Here is a 9,078-nt window from a genome sequence, read left to right on the forward strand (position 1 = left end):
AACGAAGAGTCCTGAGAGCAGCAAAAGCAATTCTGCCAACCCAGGCAGGAAGCATGATCCAAATAGCACTCATTCCTCAACAAAGCCAGAGAAGAAATGCCACAACATTTTTCAAGTGCTGTAGAAAAAGCAAAAGCAATGTGGAATCCTCTACCAAAACAAAGTATCTTTCAAGGATGAAGATGAAATGGAAGAATCCCGATATGAAAGGAAGAGTCATTTTGACATCACTCAGTGCAGTCTAAAAGAAATGGCTGAGGTAAGTTCTGCACATGCCATGGAACTCTTCAAACAATAGGAAGGAATAAAGAACAAGGTTTTAATAAAATCAGAATGGGGTGCTGAACAGATGGCTCAGTTTTAAGAGTGCTCACTGCTCTCCCAGAGGACCCAAGTCAGCTCCCAGCACCCACATTAGGTAGCTCAGTTATCTGTAACTCCAGCCCTGGGAGATCTGATGCTTGTAGCCTCTGGGGACACCTGCACTCACATTCACAGACAGACACACATATCCATCATTAAAAATTAATACATCTTTGAAATATAATACAATAAATGGTTTTTGAAAAATCAGAATGGATAAATAGACAGATGAAAATCAGAAGGGCGTCTGGGAGGAGTCAGAGATGGAGCTTGAAGAGTGTATTTGACCAAACTATGTTGTATACACGTATGAAATTCTCAGAGAATGGATAAAAATGAAAACTCAAGATGGTGTACAATACAGTCTCCTCCTTTTTTCATCATCTAAATTCTGGTTAGTAATTAAAATTAATGATATTGACTTCTGTGATTGTATGGCGTACAGAGGAAATATTCAGACAATTATACTATAAACCTGGGAAAGTAAAAGAACCTACTGGAAGGAGTTGTCTATGTTTTGCTCAAACTGGTAATATTTAGACAATAGCAAGCAGTCTTATGTTATGTATATATAATATACTACCATGGAACACCCACTACTAAAACTATCTAAAGATAGCCACTGAGATGACTGTTGATAAAGCAATGGTGTATAAGGAACTGCAGAGGCCTGGAGCGATGCTGTGCTGTCAGACTGTTTGCCTCACAAGTAGAAGGGCCTAAGTCCTATGCCTAGAAATCATGTGAACATTCCAGAAACTGTAGCACATACTTGAAACCTTAGCGCTGGGTAAGCAGAGGCAAACAGATCCTTAGTGTTCACTGGCCAGCTGGTCTGACCTACTGAAAGCTGCTGAGGATGAAGAGACCCTGCCTCAAATAAAGTAGACTGTTTTCCTAAAGATGACACTCAAGACTGTGCTCTTATCTCCACACACACATATGTTCATGTGTACAAGCACACACATATGCACACACACATACATAAAAAGATAACTAGAGAAAGGAAAATAGAAACAGGAAACAAAAATGTAATGTTTGCCTTAACTTAAATTCACATGTATCAATAATTATATATAAGCACATATTATAAACTCAACAATTAAGAAACAAGTGATTGACAGAAGATATATATACTATTTAAAAGTAATTTACTTAAATTATTGTGATATGAGGAAGCTGGTGTTAAAAAGACAAAGGATAAAGAATTTAAATATTAATCAAAACAAAGCATAAATGGCTATGTTAACCAGATTAAATAAATCTCAGAGTAAAACCTACCAGACAAAGAGAAGCTTGTTACACAATGAAACATTCAGTCCATGAAGAGTATATAATGAATGCACCTACATCAAACAATAGAACTGCAAAATTTAAGACTAAAATCAGAACTAGAAGACAGTGCACACAAATCCTTAAGTATAGTTGGAGAGTTTGGCATCTATGTCTAGGCAATTGATAGAACAACCAGACAGAAAAGAACAAGAGACAAAACTCAAGAAGATCATCAGTCAAAACATGCAGAACTTCTTGGTAATAGCAGTAGAACACACGTGTTTTCATACATACGCAAAGTGAATGGCAAGACAGATCAAATCTCACATTGTAAAACAAACCTCAACAGAGTTTAACATAGGTGCTGGGAAATGAACCCACAAGACCAGGTCGTCTGCAAGATCAGGAACTGTTTTAACCACTGGGCCATTTCTCCATAAACCTCCCCAACCCTGTCCTTTTCTTTTTTGTACACAGATGGTAGGGATCCAAACTCAGGTCCTATACTTGAACAACAAGTAGGGTTTTTTTGTTTGTTTGTTTTTATAAAGATTTATTTATTTCATGAACGTGAGTATACTGTCACTGTCTTCAGACACAACAGAAGACGGTGTCAGATCTCATTACAGATGGTTGTGAGCCACCATGTGGTTGCTGGGAATTGAACTCAAGACCTCTAGAAGAGCAGATGGTGCTCTTAACCACTGAGCCATCTCTCTAGCCCCTTTGTTCTTATCCCACTGTGCCATTTTCTACACACAAGGTGAAGCCCAGACTGATCTCAAGCTCACAGTCTTCTTGGCTTCTGCCTCTGCAGCATTTCCCCTCAATTGTGCCACTATAACAATTAAACTTCCATGGGCTTTTGAAACCTCAATGCTCACTTCCAATGATGCACCCTCTCCAACAAGGCCACACCTTCTGATCCTTCCTGAACAGTTCCACCACCTGAAGACTAAGCAATCAAATCTATGAGCCTCTGTGGGGCATTCTCACTGAAATCACCATAGGCCCTAACAGCCACCCATCACTCATCTCTAAGCACCCTTGTTGCTATTAAGGAAAACCTTCTGGAATGTGGTTCTGGAATACTATCTACTAATTTCTAGCAACCCAAGTGCTGAGGACATCAGAGAGTGTCTGAAACAAACAGCAGACACTGCCCCACTTTGTTGTAATAAACTACTTGATGTTGCTATCAATCTATTGAGGGAAAAAAGCCTCAATTTAGGACTCCCTTTTGTTTTATTACAAAACAAACAAACAAACAAACAAAAAAACTTCATGAAGCTGACACTACTCTGGGATGTGGTGTTTGGGATAACTGTGACCACCCTGGAATGTGGCAATTGTAACTGTGACTACCCTGGAACACAGTGTTTGGGATAGCCTGAATCTGGGTTCCTCAACTGTCAACACTCATATTTGGCTCTAAACTAAACTCTCTCTTGTTCCTTTGAGGGAAGATTCATGTTTTCTATCATATCTGGTGTAGTTTGGATGAGAAAAGCCCCTGATGGGCTCATATATTTGAATACTCAGTCCCCAGTTGGTGCTGTTTGGGGAAGTTTTGAACTGCCAGGAAACTAGCTGGATGAAGTGCATCACTAGGCACAGGCTTTGGTGGTTTAGAGCTTTGCCCTAGTTTCTGTGTTCTCTCTTCTTCCTGTGTACAACGAAAATGTGACTAGCCAGCTCCCTCTCACTACTGCCATGCTGTGACTTTCTGTGGAACCCTAAGCAAAACAAATTCTTCCTTCCATCGCTTTCGGATGTGGTACTTTATCATAGCAACAGCGAAGTAACTAGTACAGTATCACAGATAGAGTAATTTAAAAACAAAGCAGAGGATAGGAAAGTGATGGTGACCCTGAATTTATCTTCAGTTCTATCATAACCCCACAGATTTCCTAACTTTAGCTTCTCTTTTACATTTTGATAACAGCTTTTAAACTCTTATTAATATTAAATCAGCAATTTCACCATTTATTTTTCTGTCTTTTCAAATTCCCAGTAAACTGCTCATTTAAGATACTTAGGTGTATTGCCTAGGACATGTAGTGTATCACACAAAACAGGAACATCATATATTCCCCTTTTAATATTCGCAAATTAAATGAATGTAATTATCAAATATAAACCCCAACTGGAGCATCAAATGGTAGTTTTTCTCTAAGCATTTCTTCTTTTCTTGACTAGTTTCCATTTTCTCTTGAAAAATCAAGCTTTTCTGTCAGCTGGTGATGTATGTGTTTCCTAGCACTGTGCATGCTGCTAATGGGAGAGGCTCTGTCATCTCCCACTGAGGTCGGTTCCTCCTTGCTGTGTTTTGGGTTTATCCTGAGGATATGAGCAGGCTCAAGACACTAGATGAGCATCCCTGCTCTGTGCCTTCCCAGCTGAAACAGCAAGGTCTTTACTAACCAAAATTACCCAGAAGACATCTGTCACAGCCACCCGGGCATTACCAAAGCAGGGCTCTAAGTCATGGGAGCAGGGTGGCAGCACTCTAGTCTCAAATTCTGTTACAGCACAACCATGGCAGGAGATAGATCTTTATGGACGACAGCTGACAGAAAAAATGGAGCTCCCTCCTCACGTACAGACCCAGGACGAGGATAATATACGCTAGAGGATTGTTGCAGGGCAGCTGTGCAACAGCCAACCCCATCCAAGCAAATCATCACACTTGGCGAGCAAACAGGTTCGCCAGGATGAAAGCTGAAAGCTGCAAATGCAGTCACTGGAAAAAAAAAAAAAAGGAAGGGAGTAGATTCTGGGAAGAAGAGAGAACCGTCAAGATGCCAGGCGAGCGGAAGCATAATGGCGGCGGCTGACATTTAATACCCAGGACTAAGTTGCTTGTTTTGTTCTGAAGCCCATTTTCCCAAAGCACGCAAATCTTCCAACACCTGCACGGCAGTTACAACCAACCAGATGTTCAGAATGGCAGACCTGGGAAGGATGCCAGTGTAGTCCACTGGTCCTGTGGATGGCTTCAATGGGGGCAGGACCATCGTGCTTTCTACTGCTGTGATAAAGACCATATCCAAAAGCAACTTGGGGAGGAAAGGGTTTGTTTGGCTTACATGCCCATCCTTGAGGAAAGCCAGGGCAGGAGCCTGGAGTCAGGAACAGAAAGAAGCAGAGGCCACAGAGAGAGACACCTCTTACTGGCTTGCTCTGTATAGTTTGCGCATTTTGCTTTCTTATACTACCCAGGACCACCTGCCTAGGTATTTTGTTCTAACTATGGAAAGCTCGTTATCACCTCGTGGGCAACGACACGCCACCTCAGCCACATGCTCTCATTGTCCTTCCCTCATGCCATTAAGACACAGATGTGGCTCCAATCTGAGCATGCACAGCGGGTAACTGATGACTTGGTTGTTTCTATGCATGGCTCAGAGCTTGGAATTTAAGGTCCTTTGGCTCAAGTGCCAGTAATGGCAATTCCAGGGCACAGATGTTTGCCAATGACAAGACCACACTTCCACAAGGGAAGGAGCCCTAGTCAAATGTCTGCCTATTCGTGCATAAGGGATCTAGAGGGCACCCCTCAGAGCTAGGCTGGCCTCCAGTTCTTGGTTACTGGAAAGCATGGGGCCAAAATTGGATCCTGTCTGGAATGTACTTATCCCTCTCTGCTTTTGTCCCAAGCCTGCAGAGTCCCTGACCGGAAAAGCAGATGGCCATTCAGAAAGTTGAAAGTTCACAGGAATGTGTTCAAAGACTTGTGTAGCATGTCTAGAGATGCCCAGGTTTCCATCCCCTGCACACCTAAAAGGGAGAAAGTGACACAAATGGAAGTTCCAAAAAGCACAGCACATTCTGCTAGGCCTGCTGCGGGGTGAGACGGATTAGAACTTGGTGACTGCGGAGAGGTAAGGATGTCGCCAGAACTGAGCCCAGCTGCAGTCTTTAGCTTGGGCTCCTCTTAATAGCCACATTCGGTCCACCTCTGTGTCTGAATTAATGTCCGTGTGAATTACAAGTGAAATCCTTTGAAATGCATTAACAGACCACTAGCTTCCACCAACCGAAAGGTTCGTAAGACAGCTGCTTCCACGCAACCTGCCTGCCTGGGATTTCCACCAATGTATTTGAAAAGTGCCTTGATTAATGACTTTCTTTGTTCTGTTACTCAAAAAAAAAAAAAAAAAAACTTCATGAAACTGTTACCACATTGGAATGTGGAATTTGTGTAACTCAAACCTGCGTTCTCAGGCCGTGGTCTCCCATATTTGGCTTCGTAATGAACTATCTCTCATCCCCTTTGAGGTGAGAGCTGTCTTCCTGCATCAAGGGACAGGGGTGAAGGGTAGAGCAGAAAAGGCCACAACAGCAAGTACCTGGAGAGTCAGATCCTCAGGGAACTGAGAGGAGAGGGGAGGAGAGGAGGAGGAGAGGAGGAGGAAGAAGAGGGTGATGAGGAGAGGGAGGGAGAGGAGGAAGAGGATGACGATTGCTTCCTCCAAGTTCCACACCAGCCTAGGCCACACAACAGCACTCTGTATTTATTAGTTAATTAATTGTTTCCAAGAAACTGGGACATGGCTTTTGGGTAGAACACGTGCTTAGCACATATAAGGCCATAGGTCCATCTCCTGCATGGCAATAATAATAATAACAATAGTAATAATAACAATAATAATAATCGTGATGACAGTAATCATAATAAATTCAACAGACAGATGTAGAGCTACAGCTCAATCTAGATGTTAGCATATTTTCTCCATTTGGAAAGGGGAATGGCATTAGCAGCTGTGTCCCCGGTAGAGCCCCTGGCTCAGCCCTTCTAGTTCAGGAACTATGGGGCTGAGTCCACGGTAACTCCCTACATAACAGCTGCAGACACTTAAGTCCCAGGTCCCAGGAATGTGGGCTAGATGTTCAAGATGGGTGCACTCCCGCCAGAGGCTCCTGTGAAACACACGAACGTGCATGTGTGCATTGCATGTGTGTGTGTGTGTGTGTGTGTGTGTGTGTGTGTGTGTGTGTGTAAGAGGTGGGGGAGGGAGGGAAAGAACACCTTAACATTTTACCCCAGATGGGTTCAGTGAGCCATGTGCTTTGCTCCTGTTCAGGTCTGTGTCTGAATGAAGGGACTATGGAAGTGTGTGACTGCTTCTTTGTGGGTCTTGGGACCAGGCCTATAGAAATAGAAAGGGAAAAAGAAAAATGGAAAGTGTCTAAGAAAGGCCACCCTGTGCTTGCTCACACTCCAGCGCTGTGTAGGCATCACTAGAGGGCAAGTAGGCCTTCCCTGTACAGGAGATGGTGGTCTTAACCGCACAACAAGGAGGTTAGGGTCCTGAGTTAGCCAGAGATGAGAAAAGGCAGATGTCTGCCCTGGACAAAACTTGGGCACTGCATAATCTACCCGTCAGCATGGGATGGCTGCAGTGGCCAGCAGCTGGCCAAGAGTCAGCATCTTGAAGAGGTCCCTTGAGAGTCAAGCCCCAAAAGCCTTTGAAAGGGGCCTTCATTCTCCTCCTCGCCAGGGTTTTCTATTTTAAAGGAAAGGCAAAGAAAGGAACAGACGGCACTATTCTGACCTCCATAAAATCATTTATTCCATCCTGTGATTTTTCTCTGGTGAATGTGTCTTTTCCTGATTAATTAGCACTTTGGCTATAAGCAAACCACTTCTTGAGAAGGAATAAAGAAATGTGTGTGCGTGAGGAGTGTGTGTGTGTGTGTGTGTGTGTGTGTGTGTGCATGTTTGCAATGTGGATTAGTGTATTTGCCAGCCCCACCTCTTGGACCAGCTCTTTGAGGAGAATGGAGACAGGGAAAAAGAGAGGAGGAAAGAGAAAAAGAAGAGGTGAGGAGAAGAGAGGACAGGAGAGGAAAGGAAAGGAGAGGAAAGGAGAAGAGAGGAGAGGAGAGGAGAGGAGAGGAGAGGAGAGGAGAGGAGAGGAGAGGAGAGAAGAAGAGTCCGTCCCATCCTTATTGGAAATTACAGACCAAAACAATAAATAAAAATAAAACCACAAAGACAGAAAAGAAGAAAGAGACAGCGTTTCCTGGGTCTGCAAGCTCAGTCACAGGATGATTAATGGCACAATCAGGCCACAGACGCTGCTCAGGTTTCTGTGCAAATGAAGAGGAAAAACTCAAATACATGGCCAAATCCCAATCCCCAAATGCCAGTGTAATCTGAGGAGTGTCTGGCCACAGAGAGCAGGAGGAAAGCAACTGCTGAGATGTCACCAGGCCACCCACAAGGGACCTGGGGCTCACACTGGGGTTGCTGGGTAAGGCTTCCGGTTGTTGTTTTGTTTTGTTTCTTTCTTTCTCACAGACCTATGCGAGATCATAGGTACCTCCCTCTGCCACGGTGATGTCTCTGCTGCCCTGTTGACGCAGGACAGAAAAATGACTTGGAGTGGAAGGAGAAGCAGCTCCTAGATGCTGGGTCTGATTGAAGCCCTTCCCCGTATGAGAAGCAGGGATGCCAGACTCTCCACATTTCCTTGGTGTGAGATTGTTTTCTCCCACCAATGCGAGGTAGCCAGACAGGGGCCCCCTAGATGTTCCTGAGTTCTAGCCCCGCCTTCCTCGCCACACTTCAGCTAGCTGAACCAGATTGTGAGGTGCGACCCCCACCAAAGGAAGGAGACACGGTCACCAACTGGATTAGGAACCGAAGACAGAGGCCATCTTGAGTCTCGGGCTCACTAGCCCAGGTTGGGTTCGGCTTCCCAGGAAAAGAAATCGCTTTACTGGATTATTTCATGTGTTTCTTTACAAGACAACTTGGGTTATTCCTGTCCCAGGCTGACACGGAGATAAGGTTCCTTTTATGGAGAGATATTTTAAATTAGAACAACTGTACACAACCTTGAATAGGGTTTCATTGCTCTCTCCCAAGACTGAACTGTTCAGCGTGAAGATGTCTTACTTTCCTACAACCTTGTGATCTAAGGTTCTCCCCCATTGTGTGGCTGCCAGGTATATAGGTCGGGAACCACCCTGTTGTCTCATCCAGGTCCCTTGACAACCTTTTGAGGATGATAGCTTCAAACCCACCAGATCCTATTTGAGGCTATTAGAAAGACCTCAATGTGGCTCTCCTTTGAGAAGCCCACACCCATGCTCTGGGGGTGTGCCTTCAACTCGCTGAAAGCATGCTTCCTTCTCTTATCCCTCATGTTAAAATCCATGCTGGGATATCTTTTAATAAACTCTGAATGTAATGAAATATAAAGCGGCAGGCAGGAGTGAGGAACACCTGGCGGGCCCCTGCCAAGGTGTCCCTGTGAGAAATCACGCCATATGATAGGCCTAGTATAAAAGGAGGTTTATCATGGGAAGGGAGGGGAGCAGGGAGCAGGAAGAGGAGTAGGGGCAGAGAAAAGGGGGGCAAAAAAAGGACAGAAGGAGAGAAAGAGAGGTAGAAAGGGAGGGAGACCAGCTGGTAACGTGTGCAGGGGG

Source organism: Mastomys coucha, unplaced genomic scaffold, assembly GCF_008632895.1.
Source record: "Mastomys coucha isolate ucsf_1 unplaced genomic scaffold, UCSF_Mcou_1 pScaffold14, whole genome shotgun sequence".
NCBI classification, from domain to species: Eukaryota; Metazoa; Chordata; class Mammalia; order Rodentia; family Muridae; genus Mastomys; species Mastomys coucha.